This window comes from Triturus cristatus, chromosome 3_2, assembly GCF_964204655.1.
Source record: "Triturus cristatus chromosome 3_2, aTriCri1.1, whole genome shotgun sequence".
In the NCBI taxonomy this organism is placed as follows: domain Eukaryota; kingdom Metazoa; phylum Chordata; class Amphibia; order Caudata; family Salamandridae; genus Triturus; species Triturus cristatus.
Genome location: NC_140584.1, coordinates 143,418,677 through 143,436,564, shown reverse-complemented (window position 1 = coordinate 143,436,564; position 17,888 = coordinate 143,418,677).

Here is a 17,888-nt window from a genome sequence, read left to right as displayed (position 1 = left end):
TCAAATACTAATATATTCGGAGAGATATTTTCCAATAAGGTGTTGGTGCAGGGGGTCTTGAGGGAAACTAGAATAAGGTCAAATAACAATGCCGCTTGTTATTCTGTTTTGGTCAGGCTCTAGCACCTAGACAACACACACAAATGTGACTGTTGTTTGAGAACATATACTCTTTGTCATTCAGGTATGCATAGACATGCAAATACACACTTGAAGAGAGATGTTTAAGAGAAGAGATTGCAACTACACCTGAGATGTAGCACTTTCATCTGTGCATGCTAAGGTACTGGGTCTGATGCAAACACCCAGAGATCTTCTGATTTATAATCACCTTGCTTCTGTAGAAGGGGAGAAGGTTTGTTTATCCTGTCTAATACCAAGACAGCTCCTCTTATGATTTATAAATTACTTAATATTCTGAATTATTATTCTGTGTTAGGCATTTTCTCATGTATCATGGAACGTATACTGCATACTGGAGCAATAGTAGAAATACATATTTTAAACTTTTCTGGTGTCTCTGTCAGATTTTATTGTGGACAAGTACGATTGTGAGAGCAAAAGGGTTTGTCCTGTCACTGTGATTCCTGAGAGGTTCTGGAGTGTTGTGGTCTGGGGTGTCTAATCACTTGTTCCTCTATGAGTGAGAAGGAGGGCAAGTGAGACACTATCTAGTCGGTCTCGGGCTCTTGGCTACTAAGGTGGTTTGATGACTAAGACTCTGCGTCCTAAGGCTCTATAGTCCCAAGCATGGTTCAGTGACTTCGCAGAATCCCTGTAACAAGACCATCCTTAGCTCACCCTTCAGGAGAATGGAGTGCAGCTTTAAAAAATGGCAAATACCCGTCTATAAAGAAAGAGTTTGAGGAAGATGCACTTTGTACTATACCTGTTGGCTAGGAGGGTGCCCTTCTGTCCAGGGATACATTTGGCCTGGGTAATTTGAAATGAACCAATCCCACTCAGACCCTTGATGAACCCCTCATGTCATACTGCCCCCATAATAGTCTGACTGGGTACCTCCATAGCATCCCCTGTGGCAGTATTAGCGACTCCTGTGAGATCACCCTTACCTTTGGTTACAGCATCCACTTCCTTTGTACTAGTAAAGCCAGTCGTGGGGCATAAGTGTTGGCATACCTTTGCCTCAATCCTCTCTAAGCATAACATAATGGGTGCCAGCAAACCTTTTAAAAATGCTTCAAACTTTGGGAACAATTTGTCAACAACCTAGGCCAATGAACAGTCAGCGCCCACATCTAGAGAGGCACCCTCCGCTTTCCGCATTGGTGGTGCCCACCTCCTTTCTTTTAAGGTGGTTCGTCAGGCCAAATATTGTCATCGACAAGGGAGTCCTTCACAACTGCTTTGTGGCTAGCAGTGGGGGCAGCAGTTCCCCTGGTCGTATGGTTACCTTCACCTTGGTGTTCTTTTGGAGCAGCAGACCAGCTTCACCTCTAGTGGTCTCCAGGGAAAGTTGCCTTTTGTCCAGGGCAAATTCCTTGGAAATAACACTTGCTGCCCTCCCCAAAAATGAATCTATGGTTGTAATAGGGTCTCCTCAAGAGTATCTGCCCTCATCTTCCTTTTCTCCATAGTAATCCTCATTTGATGGAAAGGCAGTACAAATAGCCTTTACTTTGTGGGTTAAAGGAGGGTGGCCCAGCCAAACATCTGTGGGGCTATGACAAGTTAAGACGGGCCCAGACATGGCCCTGTCTTCACCTGGGCACATACCCAAATGCACCCCATGAGAGTTCAGCACTGCAGTAGTCCCAGCTGGATTTAAAGGTGCCTCCTGGTGCAAACAAACAGCATCTACGGCATCATGCTGCAAGGTTTACCAGAGCGGTACAAAAGGAGGTGGTGATGGACGGAGCATCAGAACCAATCAAACACTCACACCCAGTCAACAGATCTGGGTTTGATCCATCACCGTTCTTTAGCCCACTCTGCCACCCCAGTTCAGACATGGCCATATGCAAATCAGTCTGACCCTGTGCCTCGTGGGAACAGTCCAGCCCGAACTGCCAACCCATGCCTTCCCTGGACCGGAAACAAGCTTCCTAGGACCGGTTTCTGGCATTTCAGCCGTCTTCAGCCAGGCTTGCTTGAATCCAGTGGCAAAGTGAGCAAGGGACTCACGTCTGAGCATACCCTGCCAACTTATGGTGAACAAAGCGGTACAAAAGGGGGTGGTGATGGACGGAGCATCAGAACCAATAAAACACTCACACCCAGTCAACGGATCTGGGTTTGATCCATCACGGTTCTTTAGCCCACTCTGCCACCCCAGTTCAGACATGGCCATATGCAAATCAGTCTGACCCTGTGCCTCGTGGGAACAGTCCAGCCCGAACTGCCAAACCATGCCTTCCCTGGACCGGAAACAAGCTTCCTAGGACCGGTTTCTGGCATTTCAGCCGTCTCCAGCCAAACATCTGTGGGGCTATAACAAGTTAAGACGGGCCCGGACATGGCCCTGTCTTCACCTGGGTACATACCCAAATGCACCCCATGAGAGATCAGCACTGCAGGAGTCCCAGCTGGATTTAAAGGTGCCTCCTGGCACAAACAAACAGCATCTATGGCATCATTCTGCAAGGTTTACCAGGGCTTGTGGTCTGGCCATCATTCTTCTTATCCGTGCTGCGGGAGACCCATTGGGATTTGAAGTCACCTCTGGGTGCACACAAACTGTGTCAGCTGCATCTTGCTACTAGGTTTACCGGGGCTTGTAGTCTGGCCCCCAGCTCCGTCAGCATTCTCCTGTCCCACACAGTGGGATTTGAAAGCACCTCCAGGTGCAAACAAACAGCGTTGGCAGCGTCTTGCCGCAAAGTTTACTGGGGTTTGTGGTCCAACATGGGTTCAAATGCTGGCAGCTCCTGTCTTCCCCCCTCTGGCTGCCAGAATCATCACAAAATTCCACTGAGTGGTACTCAAGGGTCCAGGTGGCACTCGCACTAATTTGTGCACCAGCCCCACCTTCTGCCAAGCCATGCACTGAGAAACCAGTTGACTCGGTCCACCCTGAAATGAACAGAGGCCATTTGGGAAGACACGAGCATCTGGCAACCCAGCTGATGAATCCTCCATTGCATGCTGTAGTGTAATAAACCATTGCAAATTAATGGGGTAACCCAATAACAGTCAACTGTACCTTGGTACAATATAATATGAAAAACAATTGGTCCTAGACTAGCTTTAAGAAAAAAAATAGAGTGAAGGAAATTCATCAATAGGGGGTTGCCTAGTTAGTCAACCGCTAGTAATCAATACTAATGAAAAACACAGATTATTAGACAGTTTCACACCATGAAAGAAAGAGGAATATATATATATATATATATATATACATATATACAAATTACACCCACACTTTTCTGTTATGTGTAATAATTTTTTTTTTTTCAAAATTTAAATGCAAATAAAATGGTAAAGACATTACCATGCACATTAGAGATGTAAAAAGGTTGCTCAAGGGGAAAGGAGTGGGGGAGAGGTGTGCTCATGTTTGGAAAGAAAAAGGGGTGAAAATCACAGGCTTGAGAGTATCAAAATATTTTGTCTTTTTGATTGATGCTGGTTAGAAAGGAGAATCAGTACAGTACGACCTGTCCACAACATTATTTTATACAGCACATTTTGCTTTATTCAGTAGGTGCATAGATGCAACATCTGATAAAGGGCAAGATGGTAAAAGGTGGTACAGCCCTTGTTAGGGGGTATGCGTCGACGTTCCGACCCAACGTATGCGCAGAGGGTAACTTATGACCTCCGCTTGTGGGTCTTCTTCAGGACAGAGGGGAGTGTAGGGCAACCTAATCCTGGTGCCAAGGTAGGGCGACCCAGGTCACTATTCCAGTGCAGTGAATAGTCCGCAATAATGCAGAGTATCGCACTAAGATTGTCCAATTAAATGCGATCAAGGTATCCAAGTAAATGTAATGCCCAACTGGTTATACAAAACCCAAGTAAATATGAGGAATGATGAATTAATTCATTCCTGTGAGATGTGTACCGCTACGTATAACACCTGCTGCTCCGTTGGGTCTGCAAGGGTCCAGGTGGCACTCCCACTAATCCGGGCACCAGCCTCACCTTCTGCCAAGCCATGCACTGAGAAACCAATTGACTCAGCCCACCCTGAAATGAAAAGAGGCCATTTGGGAAGACACAAGTATCTGGCAACCCAGCTGATAAATCCTCCATTGCATGCTGGAGTGTAGTAAACAGTTTAAATGCTGCAGATGGGAAATTCTGGCTTGATATTGCCCGGGATAATGAAGGATTGGGTGGCTTCATTCTCGAGCTTCAGGGGGGTACAGCTGCCATCCTTGGTGTCAAAGTCACACCTCTTGCATTTATTAGATGTTTAACATTTTTATCCTGCAAAATCTCCGTTCTAAATTTGACTACATGTTTTTGAAGTTCCTTTTGTTCTACCCCCAGCGACGGCTCCTTCATTACGGCCAAGGAGTCTCGCTCCACTGCTGGGAGCACAGCAAACATGAAAGATAAAATAGTAATAACTTTTTTATTTTACCATTTTATTTTTCATCGTTACAGGCGAGCTGAGTCTGAGGGCAGGGTGGAGCCGTTGCTAGTGACAGACATCAGCAGGGAGGAGTAGTGACCACTGCAAGTGTGCATGTCAGGTAGGTCAGCTTTCTGGCAAAGGCCAGCCCAACATGCACACTTTAAATCTCTCCAATATGAGCTGTGTTGCACAGCAAGGTAGAGATCAGGCACAGGCTCCCAGTGTCTGAGTGAGTGCCATGCCAGCCCACTCCAACCAATCCTGACACTTCTCTCATGCTGCTTAATAGCCAGAATGGGAGCTGAATTTGTTAGGGAAGTTCACTAGACGCTGGCAACCTCTGCTGGAGCCAAGGATTGCCGGGAACAGAGTGGAGCACCGAGGCAGTTGTTTCTTTTCACTCACTGACAGGCAGGGTGAGAAACTCGCAACTCAAGAGTTCCTAATTGTGTCCCTTCATAAACACTGTTTAAAACTGACCAGGATTGAGAGCTTTGGCATTGAGCCCAAGGGAATAGCAGTTTTCTGGCAGTGCCTGTCACAGATCACAATATTCTCCCCTCCTCTGCCCCACCACTTTAATTTGGCAGGAGACACCTCTGCTTACCCCTTGCTCTATGTTGATGGTTAGATGATGACTTCAGTCTAGTGCTGTTCTCCATAAAGCACTGTGGCACCTTACATAAGTGAGGGCTACATATAAAAGTAAAATAAGCGAATCAAATAAATACGTTATTTGAATGATTTTATGGCTGAAATGTTTCCAAATAATCAAATTTGATTAAGAACTTCCATCCCGTTTATGGGTTCTTCAAAGTGTCTTGCTTCATACTTTTGGGGTGCTGCTATAACAAAACATCAGGACTAACCCTGGGCGTAGATCGCGTAGTCGCGCTTCGCGAAGCTTCGCGAAGATGTCATTGCACTACGCGACCTTCGCGAAGCTTCGTGAGCTTGCGTAGATGCTTGTGGCAACCTGTTCGCGATGGCTTTTTCTTGTTCGCGAGCGCGGTAAGCATGTTCGGGGAACTGTTTGCATGCTCGGGGGATATAACTTGCGATCTTACCCATGCGGTCGCCAATGGGCGCGGCCATCTTGTTTTTCTATAGTCCCGCCCGCTCGCGATGCCTTATTTCCTGTTCCGGGTCGCGGATAGCGTGTTCGCGATGTGCATTGACGTGTTCGGGAGCGCATTTTACTTGTTCGTGATAAATAGTACATGTTCGCGAGAAATATCGCGCGAACTTACCCACGCGGTCGCGAATGGGCGCGGCCATCTTGTTTTTCACTCTATGCCATGTTTCTGGGCCTACTTTTGTATCCTCCCTTTATCTTAGCAATCCTTTGTCTTTAAAGCCTTTTTCCTGAATTTTTTTAGTTATTATCTATCTCTCTGTTTGCCTCAGTTTATATTTTGCATTTTATTTCTACTTTTACTGTGTTTTTGTTACTTTTATAAAGTTCTTTCTATCTTCTTCCCCCTAACTTTTTTTCCCCTTCGGACTTTTCTTTTCCGCCTCCCACCCACCCCAGAACCATGGCCAAGGGCACACCAAGTCCCAAGGGCAAGGGACCTGCAGGCGCAGAGAAGCGCCGCCTGCCTTGCGGCAGAATGCGTCCTGCAGGGGTGCAGGCCCGGCAACTGTTTGGGGAGGAGGAGGTGGCGGCTCTTGTTTTCTTCATCCAGCGCCTCCTCCCCTTGACCTTGGCAGCAGGCGGCAGGCCCGGCTCCGGGTACGCTACCCAGGAGCGGCACCGTCGGTGGGCGAAGGTGCGCCGGGCCGTGTTCCGGTGCACTGGGATCCGGCGCACCCACAACCAGCTAGCCCACCGGTGGTCCGACATCCTGGACCGGGAGCAGGACCTGTTGGACCTGCTAGGTGTCGAGGTCATCGGGCTTGGTGAGTAACTGATTGTGTATATTAAATTAGATGAACAACAAGATTACTGCTGCGTGCCAAGCGTTGCTGGTAAATTACGTTCCAAAAAGCAAAATGTTCTTTGGTTTAAGGACCCAGGTGCACGGTGGTACTCTTCTTACTTGTTTGCAACGTAGTTTGCGCTAGCTTGTGCTGATGCTGATTATGTAAGAGTTTACTTTACAGAACTGAAGTTAGGTAATGCGATTTGCTAGAGAGACTCTAGTCCTTCCATTGTCCTACTGTAAAATAGTGGTGGATGGATATTGGATACTAGGTTTAGTTTGTTAGTAGTAGTTACTAATTGTTTTATGCGGTCTGCGTGACGCATCCTCTGTCACTGAGTGCTGCTTACCCCAGTCCTCCGTCGAACCTTTTGTACTTTGTTTAGTGAGTGGTAGGCTTAGCATGGTCAGTCAGTAGCAGAACTAGATCAGCATTATGCAACCAACCCACAATTTGTTGTATGTATGCACTAATGTATGCAACTATGCATGTGTCCTCCATCTCATCTATGCATTTGATGGCTGAAAAAAATTGAAGTGCAGACTTAGTGAACAATTGGCCCGTCTGGAATAGGTGGTGTAGGTCAGGTGGTACTTACTAGGCTTTGTTAGTATTTGGAATCAGAATGATCAAGGAACACTGGAGTGTTCATAAATAAGTAGACGATCCGTAAATGCACTAGGAAGCAGCCAGTAGTCGATCCATCTGATTAGATAGGTCAATTTTATTGCACTTGTTGTTTCCTAAAATGTTCTTTGACTTATTGTTTTTCCAAATGATTTATTATTTTTCTCACAGCACTCCTTAATGTTGGTCTCTTTCTTTATTATATTTTACATGATCATCAGCACCACCCAGGGGCAAGAAGACGGGGTCGGAGTCGGCGGGGGAACCCCAGGACCTCTCCTCTACTGAGGCTCCTGCAGCTGGCCCCAGTAAGTCCTCCATTGGTTAGATTGACATTTATATTTCCCTAAATGTTATGTTACTGCATCTTTTTTTCCCCAAACTCTAAATTATGGTTCCACTTTCTGAATCTCTTTTTTACAAAAGCTTACTTCTTTGACCTTGACTATCTGTTTACTAATTCTGTTTATCCCTGCCTCGAAGTTGCTTCTAACTCCCTCTGCTATGACTCTCTGTGCTACTAATACTACTATTACTATTAGTACTCTGTGTGTAGCGAAGCTTGCACAGTTGCCCACTCTTTAATAGAAGGTTTTCTTTGCAACAATAAAACTCTGATTGACCAATAGCTCTAGCCACTGGGTCCTGTCCTTTGGGTTGTCCTCTTCAAGTCTTCTCAATGTTGAGGCTTTGACAATTACCACAAACAAAATGCCCAACCAGATATTTGACTAGTATTTTTTATCGGATAGTCCATGATACTACTATTGTCTAGGATTCTGCAGAGCCACATACAGAACTATGCACAACAAAATAGGATGTTGCTGATGGGAGGTTGGATCTTACTGATCACACCTCAGTCCGAAGAACCCAGGATCCCCTAACCGACTAGCTATAGTGTCTCACATTAGGGTCCCACTCCCGACCCCCCCACGAAGACGATACACAATGTTGATGATGACTGAGACAGAGACAACCCAGAACATAATAACAAACACCATTTTGCTCACACACTTGTGTAAGTCCACTCCACCACACCAAATACCACAGAGTCTATGTGTAAGTTCAAAAGGTTTATTTGAAACAAGTATCAAACTCTGTACATCGTTAATATGAAATTTAATTTACGACAGCCATAGTCAATAAGCCAGCAAAAAGCCTAACATTAAAACAGTAAACATTTACAAGTGCATGATTGACAACAAGAACAAGAGCCAAGATCTTTTGAATTCTGGAAGACCCCTCACCGTAGAACGTAGAAATACTGGTTACATCATCTTGCATCCAATATGCTCTGTAAATCTCTGGTTTGTAGAAGGGAATCTTCCGCCTATGATATATGAGAAAACGCTGCGAGTTAGCCGTTAGATAGTATACTGGTGAATGCTAGCATTTTGCAGTCATGCCAAAAAGTGTAACATGTATGTGTGATGGCTAAGCAATATAAACTAAACAAAGTCAATAAGTTGTTTTTTTTTCGACCTCTTCACTTGTACGCAACAGTCAAGCGGCCTTAAAGGCATCTACTGCACATGTCAATAAGCTGGCAGGTATAATATGCACCAAAAGAGTAGTAGTCGACATGATGAATCTAAAAGGGTTACTCATGGCTCAGGCTAACTTTCAAAAGAGTAGAGTAGGACTAGATGACCCTAGGAAGTGGAACCATATCCTACTAGTGTCTGTCTACTGACTGTACTTACTGTCTAATGCTGATGTATGTTGCATCGCATTAACTTTTTTTTCAATGTTCCAAGTGAACACTTAAAATAGGGGGAGGTTTACAGGCATCTAAAAAATTTGTGATGCTTTTTTCTAGGCACACTACCATCCACCAGTGCCGTCGGGGCCAGCGATGCGGCCATTCCGGAGGGGGCAGGCGAACTGGCGGCACCTGCAGGAGACACAGGGCCCAGGGGGGATCCAGCAGCAGTGGCCGGCGGCGGTAAGTTATATTCATTACTTCTTGACATTACAGCTAGATGGAACTGTGTTCACTATTTCACTGTACTGTGCGACTTATTATACAACGGTTGAAGAAGACACCCTTTACGGAGCATTACCAGCGTGAGTAGAGTAACCAATGGCCTCTTCTATTTGACTCCAAAATCAGCTGTGAATGTTTTATGGAGAAGACAAACTCAGATCAGATGACCTTCATGGATGTGTTGAACATAGAGGGAAAGCACTAAGGGTGGAAGGACGGGCGAGATAAACAATATGACTGACCAGCAGAGAAGGATATGTTGTTGGAAGCATGCATAGGTGGCTGATAGTAATAAGATCAGATGCATGGGTTGTTGAAGGATGGGTGGAAGGTGAAAGAATGCCTGCCTGGGTGGGCGACACAGTATGGGTGGATAGTACTAGATAGCAAGAATCAGCAGTGTTTTTGGTTCAAACTCAAAGCCAAGGCAAGGAAGGAAGGAGCAGAAGCATGGGTGTTTGTTGGTGTAATCAACTAAGGTTTGTTAAGAGATATATACAAAAGGATAGACGTTTACTTTAATGGATGTATGCCTGGATGTACTATCACCAAGAGACAGTATAGGTGGAAAGTGTCACTGGAGATTCTTACTTTGAAGAAAGTGTAAAAGAAACTGCGCGACAGTAGCAAAGCCTAGGGGAATCAAGGTAGTATTATGAGCATACAGTACACTTGCAGTAGTTTGCAAGCACGTCATATATTATCAAGCGGAAACCCCTTCCTCCCACTCTGGGGACCACTCCCTACCTATTATTATTAATGTATTTTCGATTGGGGCAGCCAGCCTGCAAAGGGTGGCCTATCTGTTGTTTAATGTTTATGTATATTGGTTACACAATCAATGAAAGCAAAGTACCCTCTGCAGTAGCGGTTGGTGGTGGGATTGTTGGCGGGCGGTGACATGGGGAGGGGATGGGTGGGTGGCACTGGCGAGTAAACTGTGTATTACTGTTACGGCCAAATACAGGTAATCAACATAAAAATAAATAAAACTATTTTCAAGGTGCGCACTGCACCGCCGAATGCGATGCAGTGTGTGCTACTGTGTGCAGCAATGGTTTTTTTTATGTATTCTTTAATTACCTGTGAATGTCCTTAATCCATCGTTTACTATCCCCACCCTGCACCTTCCCACGTCACCGACCGGCAGCACTCCCACCACCGACCGCTACCGACCTGATGTCGTATATCGTATTAGCACTAGCAGCATCTATAATATGAATACTATAAGCAATGATCGTTGGATCCGATAAATATTCAGCCTTTTTGTAGTACCCATGGCAGGGTGTAAGTGAAATTGTGCATGCCATTTGCCCTCATGTAAAAGAGTATGACCAGTGCCAACGGCCGTAAGGCGTCAGACAAAAAGATGAGCTTCCCCACCTGCAGACAGTAGTAGTAAATAAAACTAACGTGAGTCTGCATCATGTGGCTCATATCTGTTTCTCTTGGGTGCAAGCTTAGCTGATGGACCTGGCATGCCGCCTACAACAAGGTTATGTAATTGGGCTAAACTACAGATAAGAACAGCACGACTGGTGTACCGGAGTACATACATAGTACGATTATATTTATAAGTAATGTCTGAAACGGTCACAAATGTTAGAGTCCAAGGAAGTAGGATTAGAGATACTTACCCCACCACCAAATCCCAAATGTTATGAACTTTGCTTGCTAGTGATACTGTGACACTATGTGTTGAATGATTTTAGTGTTCCTGTTTTGCTAAGAGTATTGGCTCCAACATGTTCTTTTTCTTTCTTGATATAGATGATACTCCTTCCACTAAACCATCAAGGAAGGAGTTGGCCGCTAGGGCCCGGCGCCGGAAACTGGAGGCCATCTGCGAGCATTATCGCCGGCTGGTGGCTCAGAAGGAGGAGGCGGCTGCAGCTGCAGCCTCCTCCAATGCCCCGGGCCCCAGTCAGGCCCGGCCTCCACTTTCACGGCGCCGTGGTCCGGCATCCGCCCGCCGCCGCGCCTCTATTTCCAGCACTGCTGCCCCCCACCCTGGATGTAACTGTAGGGCATTTCGCCGCCAGCTGCTCCGCCGAATGGCCCGCTTGGAGGAGAACATGGAGGAGCGGGTAAAGATCCTGGTGGACAAACACCTTAAGGCCCGCCGACAATAGAGGACCTCGTCGTTTGCCCCTTTTTTAATTCCTTTTGTTGGTGGGTGGGTTTGTGGGCGTTGTGGATTTCTACGGACATTGGGACTTTGGACTTTCGTTTCGTTTCCTTGGGGTTAGGGAGGGGGGTGGGTTAGGTCAGAGCGGGATAGTTTATTTTTGTTAGGGGACATTAAAAATATACTTACTATTTATTTATACGATGTTAATGTTTTGTGGTGGGTTACAGTTTTACGAATTCAATGTAAGTTACATGGTTGTTTACTTTGTTTCCGTGCTGCTGCATGCCCACAGCCAGTGTTTGATTTAAAAGATCTGCCGATTTTGTAACACACAAACCGATAGATGCAGTACCCCTCGATGAGTTATTTTTAATTGTCATAATAGTACTGTCAGTCTCTCCTCCTAGTCCATACCTCCCACCAAACTTATCTTACCTGTGATTGATGATGAAGTTCGGCACACTGATGGCTGCATGGTTGGTTTCCCAAATTGACGGAGTAGATGGCATTATTGTGGTGGTAGTAGTAGACACTGGCAATAGCGTTTGAAAAAAGAAAGAGAAAGTCACTTGACTGAGACTCTGGGAGGAGGAGTGGAACAGAACACAAAGTAAACTACAGCATGGGTGGTCAAGCAGAAGAAGATCCTTGCCCTGCCTTAGTTGAAATTCAATTAGTGTTGCTTTCACCACATCTGCCCCAGCAAGCGTGTGATCAATTGGTGTACATAGTCATCACATCACACCTCAATATAAATCACACAGCCCGGGGGAAGAGGGTTAGGGATTGATGATTGGATGGGAAGTGGGGTTTTGGGAAAGGTTTGAGAAAGAAAAACAGACAATATGCATGGACACAACAAAAGTAAAACACAATCTTGTAAGACGACCATGATCCATTATCAAAGAAATCAAAGTATGAAGTGAGAGAAAGCAAATGTATGCATGCTGAGGAGGATAACTTGATGGTTAATGATAATGAGTTGTACTATAACTACTATGACCCAATGAGACAGTACAGTCAGGGACAAAATAGAAATTTGCCTTGCCTGTCTGACGCCCTCAGAGCTCAGACCGAACCCAATTACATGCTGTACCGGGCTTACTTTTATTTTTCAAGCTAGCTAAGGAAATTAAAAAAAAGTTGGATCAATTAACAAACAAACCACAACACACAGTCGTAATGATTAAAGAGAAAAAAGCAAGCAAATAAATGTAAAGACGAATGATGATACTAAAGTTACTGTATTATCCTGGTACAAATGTGGAGTTGCATCATTCTCGTCATTCTTCTTGGTCCTCCCTTCCATGGACACTCCGCACATCAATCTTGGGTACCACTGCCTGCCTGATGAGGATTGGTAAGGTACGTGTGAGTAGCACAGGGTAAAGGCCAGCCTGTAAGTCTAGATGGAAAAACAAACGGGGTATTGAAAAATTACAGCATTTACAACAATAAACTCAATTACAGTGGAGTGCAAGACAACACTCTGGAGAGAACACTTTCAGACTGAGGCAGCTTGGATAGGCTACATAGTGTGTCTACTCTACAGCATTAAGGTACAACAACAACGGGACAGGATTCAGGAGCCAGCACAGCCACAGAACAGGAGAACCGCGGCACAGGCCAGGCACCCTACCCCTTACTTATATTTTGACCGAGCCTGAGAAATGTCATATGCACTGCAGCAACCTAGAATTTTCCCAATGAAGTGACTAAATCAATGCGCCACTGTCCGTCATACCACTACACTCTACTCCAGTCCACACCACTACACGGACCTCTAGCCTAGGTCTGCTGTGGTTCTTGTTCAAACTTTTTACCTTTTAAGTCAGCCCATGAAACGCAGTTATTCCATCAATTTTCTCCAATCTAACTGACTGTGTGCAAAGATAGTATGCTCAGCATCCTCAATGATGGTGACCGTGTGGTACGTATTCTCCAACACCAACTCAGTCTGTAGTGACTGATTAAGTTTATAATATATTCCATATTACCAAATTGCAACGGATATTGGCCGGCACCTGCAGTGGTAGGAGTACAATGTGGTCATTATTAAACAACAAGGAAACATTAACTGTCACCACACCTGAGTCACTTTTACTTTGTCGATAAACTAGTATAGTTCTACTTCATGGCATGCACAATTCTTCGTAGTCAGCCAGCATCCAATGCAATGCATGCCACCATCATTCACAATAATCACTCATTACCTATCTTGGTGTTCTCTTTGGCTGTCTGATCTGATGCCTGCCTAGCCTTCTGCCAGTCAGTGATGAGTTTCTTTCGGATTGGAAACAAAATGGAATATAGGTGGAGTCACGTTTCACTTCTTATGGAGGGACTGTTAGAGGCAACCTGTATTGTACTATTCTCCATCTCCATCCAATGTCTGACTTGCTTCAAATGTACTTAGGGAGAGTAAGGAACATGGAGCAGGACCCTGAGGAGTGGAGTGGACAGTTATGCACAGACGTGCAACTCCAATAGGGAAATAAAAAGAGGAGACTATTGATGGCTTTGTTGTGAATGTAGATTTTGAACCAGAAAAACAGATACACACAGTCACACACAAATAAAGGAAGGGAGAACAATTTGAAAGCCTAGTTGTCAGGGAAGAGGAGCTCGTCCTCAAACTCTGGTGGTTCGGACAGCAGTACGTCTAACAATCCACTACTTATGTCATCAAAGTCGCTCTCCTCTTCCTCCTGTGATTCACGTATTTTGTACTCTGGTGGTATAAAGTGTTGATTCATTTTGATCATGGTTAACCTCTCAACACTTTTGGGCGAGAGACTGGTCCTTTTGACAGTAACAATGGCACTAGCAGCACTGAAAACACGCTCTGAAGAGACACTTGCAACAGGGCAAGCCACATACTTTATCGCCAGCCTGCTGAGCACTGGCCATTGGCTTCTTTTCCCATACCAATACACCAATGGGCTTTGCTCCATGTAGACCTCTGTTGTGTCATCTAGATAGGCCTGAACCATCCGCTCAATGTTCAGGGGTGCTCTGATTTCCTGGGCCTCTTTTGCCTTTGCATCAGTCATGGATGTGCAATACCCTTTCCGTAGAAACCAATCACCTGCCGTTTTTGTAAATGTGCCTGATGATCCTGTTGGTGCTTTTGATGTTATTGCTGCTGGCAGTGTTGACTGCTGGGAGGCAAACGCACTGCTCTTGGCTTCTGAAGTAGAACTTCGTTCTGGGTGCCCTGCAGTACTTTTTCTGCCCTGGAGGGGTGGGCCTTTAATGAAGATCCTTTCGTTTTCAAACTCAGTGGCTTCCTCAGCTATCAAAGTTTTGTACTGGGCAACATTCACTTCTGAAAAAGGAATGACTTCATTACTGCGCAGCAATAATTTGTAACGTGGATCCAAAATTGAGGCAGTAATGTAATGTGGATCTGACAGAATGTTATTTTGAATCCTTGTATTGTGAGCTAAGCGAGCGGATAAGGTGTCTGCCAAATAATGTGCGTCTACTTTGTCATCCACACCTGCGTACATTTCTGCCACCTCCTTCAACTCTTGCTCTAGCATGTACAACAATGGGATAGCTTGGCCCATAGTACAGTCCTCCCGGCTCACTTCACGGGTGAAGACCTCAAAAGGAAGTAGCATCTCTGTCAGGCTTTTGATAAGGTCCCATTGGGCCATCTCAACTCTCATGCCTTTCACTGTAGGATCCCCTGACCTTTTCATGACATAAGCATTAAGTGGTATGTACTGCTCAAACAGACGCTCAAGCATGTAATACATTGAGTTCCAACGTGTTGGCACCTCTTGGATGAGTGCTTTGACTGGCATTTTATGCTCACGTTGAATCACCCTCAGCTCCTTCCGGGCTTTAAAAGAATGGTTGAAATGTGTGCATATTCTTCTGCAGGTGGTCAGTAAGCTGCTGACTTTGCTTTCATTTTTCAGAAAGTCTTGCACAACAATGTTAATGCAGTGTGCCAAACATGGCACCCTGAAATAGCCACCATCTTTCATGGCCCGAACTACATTACTGCCATTGTCCGTGGCAACAAAACCAATGGTAAGACCTCTTGGTCGCAGCCACTCAAACACCTTGCTGTTAAACTCATCCAAAATGTTAGCAGCAGTATGAGATTTCTCCATTGCAAACATGGCTACAGTTGCATGTTTGTGAGTGTCTTTAAAAATCTCAGCGGTGTCAACAACGCCGTCAGATATCTTATCTTTAACACCCGAAAAAGAGACCCAGTGTGCAGTGATGCACATGTAATCAGTGGCTTGGCAACTGGTCCACATGTCTGTTGTATACTCTGAACAGCACTCTGTTTTAAGGCTTTTCCAAGCAATTCCAGCACGTCGTGATAAAGTGCTGGAACAGCAACTCTTGCAAAATAGTAGCGGCTGGGAACTTTCCATTTTGGGCAGATGGTGGTCACAAACTCAAGAAAACCCACCCCTTCAACAAAAGAAAAAGGGAGAAGGTCCAGTGCTAACATTTTTGCCAGCTTAGCATTGTACAAACGTGCTATTGGGTGGTTGCGTTCGTACTGCCCCTCCGGCCTACTAAACATGCTAAGAATGGTAGGCTGCATGGTATTCCTTCCTGTGGTCGACGTCGTACTTTTTGGGCCAGCAGTACTCCTTGGTGTCTCAGGCTGGCTCTTACTCTTGTGCCAATGAGATGTGGCTGAGGATGTGGGCGTTACCACTGCAGTGCTGGGGACAGGGCTACTTTTTGTACCACTAGCACAGAGAATGTCTCCCTCTTCTTCCTGTTCCACCGTGAGCGGACTTTCAACTCGTTTAAGCCCAACAGCAATGGTTCCAGTTTTGATGAGCCTGAGGTGCTCCTCCCACTGGATTGCGTGGTGTTTTTTCAGATGGGTCATTTGGCCTCCGGTACCATAGTTTGTACCAAGCTTTCCACGGCTAACAGAGGTATGACAAACGGAGCATACAGCAATGTTCTCCTCCTTTCCGCTAACCGTAAAGAAGTCCCACACTGGGGAGCTTAACTTTTGTCTCCTGCTGGAGGTGCCACTCCCACTTCCAATGCCGGATGAACTGGAGGGTGTGTGTTGAATTTGACTCTGTGCAGGACCACTACCTACTTCTGCTGAGGTGGTGCTTGTTGTGCTGGATGTAGGACGCTGCCGGCCCTTTGCTAATGTAAATATGGAAGCTGGAGGTCGTGTTGGTGTTACCTGTGTTGGAGGTATGCGTGCTACATCCCTTGCATCTATTTTGGATAATGTAAAAATGTTGCTCTCCATCTCCTCAGGCCCGGGAGTGATGTTTGTGATGACTGGCTCATCATCATCATCATCATCAACCTGCTCTTCTACATCAACATCCATAAGTGTAAGGCTTTCTGGAACCTTCCTTTTCCCATGCCTGCTCTTGTGATGTGTTTCCCTCTCAGACTCAGTTTTTGGCTTCCAAGTGACATCTAGATCATCAGAAGGGAGGCTTGGTGAAGAACTTGATGTACTAACCCTCCTTTTCCTTGCTGGGGATTTAAAAGCCAATGCAACTTGTAAAGGAGTGGCTTCCTCTTCTTCCTCTGCATGAGGCTCAATTTCCTGAACTGCCCCTCCTTCGGGAGGAACAACAGCTACTATTGCGGGCGGTGGCTGCGGCTGTTGACCACTTATCTGCTGTGTTGATGATGTTCCCTCCTGCGTTGATTGTGTACTACTTTGAGATAGTGATAAGTTTAGTTCAGGCTCAGCATCACTGCTTTCCACCATAAGGCTGGCTACCTCTTCCACACTCATCTGCTTGGGCATGGGTTTGGTGGGTTGGGCCCACTGATGTGGAGTTGCTGCCCCCAGCTTGCCCCCCGACACCGCTGCTGCAGGCGTCATTTTTGGTGAACCAAAAAAGGTTTTGGGAGGCACACCAGACTTAAGTGACACTTCCTTCTTCTTCTGTTCCTTCTTCTCCATGGCAACTTTCTTGGTACCGGAGGACCTGCTACCTGCTTCTTTGGGGGCATCTTCAACAGATGTCAAAACAGCACTCAGTTGCACAAGTTGCAGAGATGCCTGGTCAGGTCACTGACACGTCACGTTGTGTGCACTACAGCAGCAGGACGTCGGTCTGGCACCACAACAGTGGATGATGATGACACACCTCTGTCTTTTGTACACCTAAAAGCAAAAAAGCCAGAAGAACATCAGTCAAAAGATCCATAATATAATATATAACTTATTAGTGTCTCGTGGGTGGTCATCACAATTATTAAATTTCATGAAGTCAGTGAACAACATCAACAGTATAGCCAGCCATTAAGAGACTGACAAGGCCAGGGATCCTGTTGTATTTGTACTGTGTACACTTAGGAAGAAGAATAGCAAGGAACAAAAACCCGCCGTGATGATTGCTGAGCTGTACCCCTGGGCCTACTGTACGACTAGGCCACAAGTTTGGACGCCTATGGCAAAGGCACAATGCATGCCTTCCTAAAATGGCCGCCACACACATGCTCAGCCCACCCACCACAATAACAAACAAAAAGTGATTGCAAAGGACAGGAACAGGAAGTTGTAGTGTCTGTGGAACTTAATCCCTCTCATAAAAATGTTTTCCAGACAAATAACAGCTTCTCCCTGCTCCAAACCTACAGCTCAATGACAGCCTGAGTAGTTTTTTGTGCAGAAATGCACAAAAAAGCGTTTTCGAGAAGGG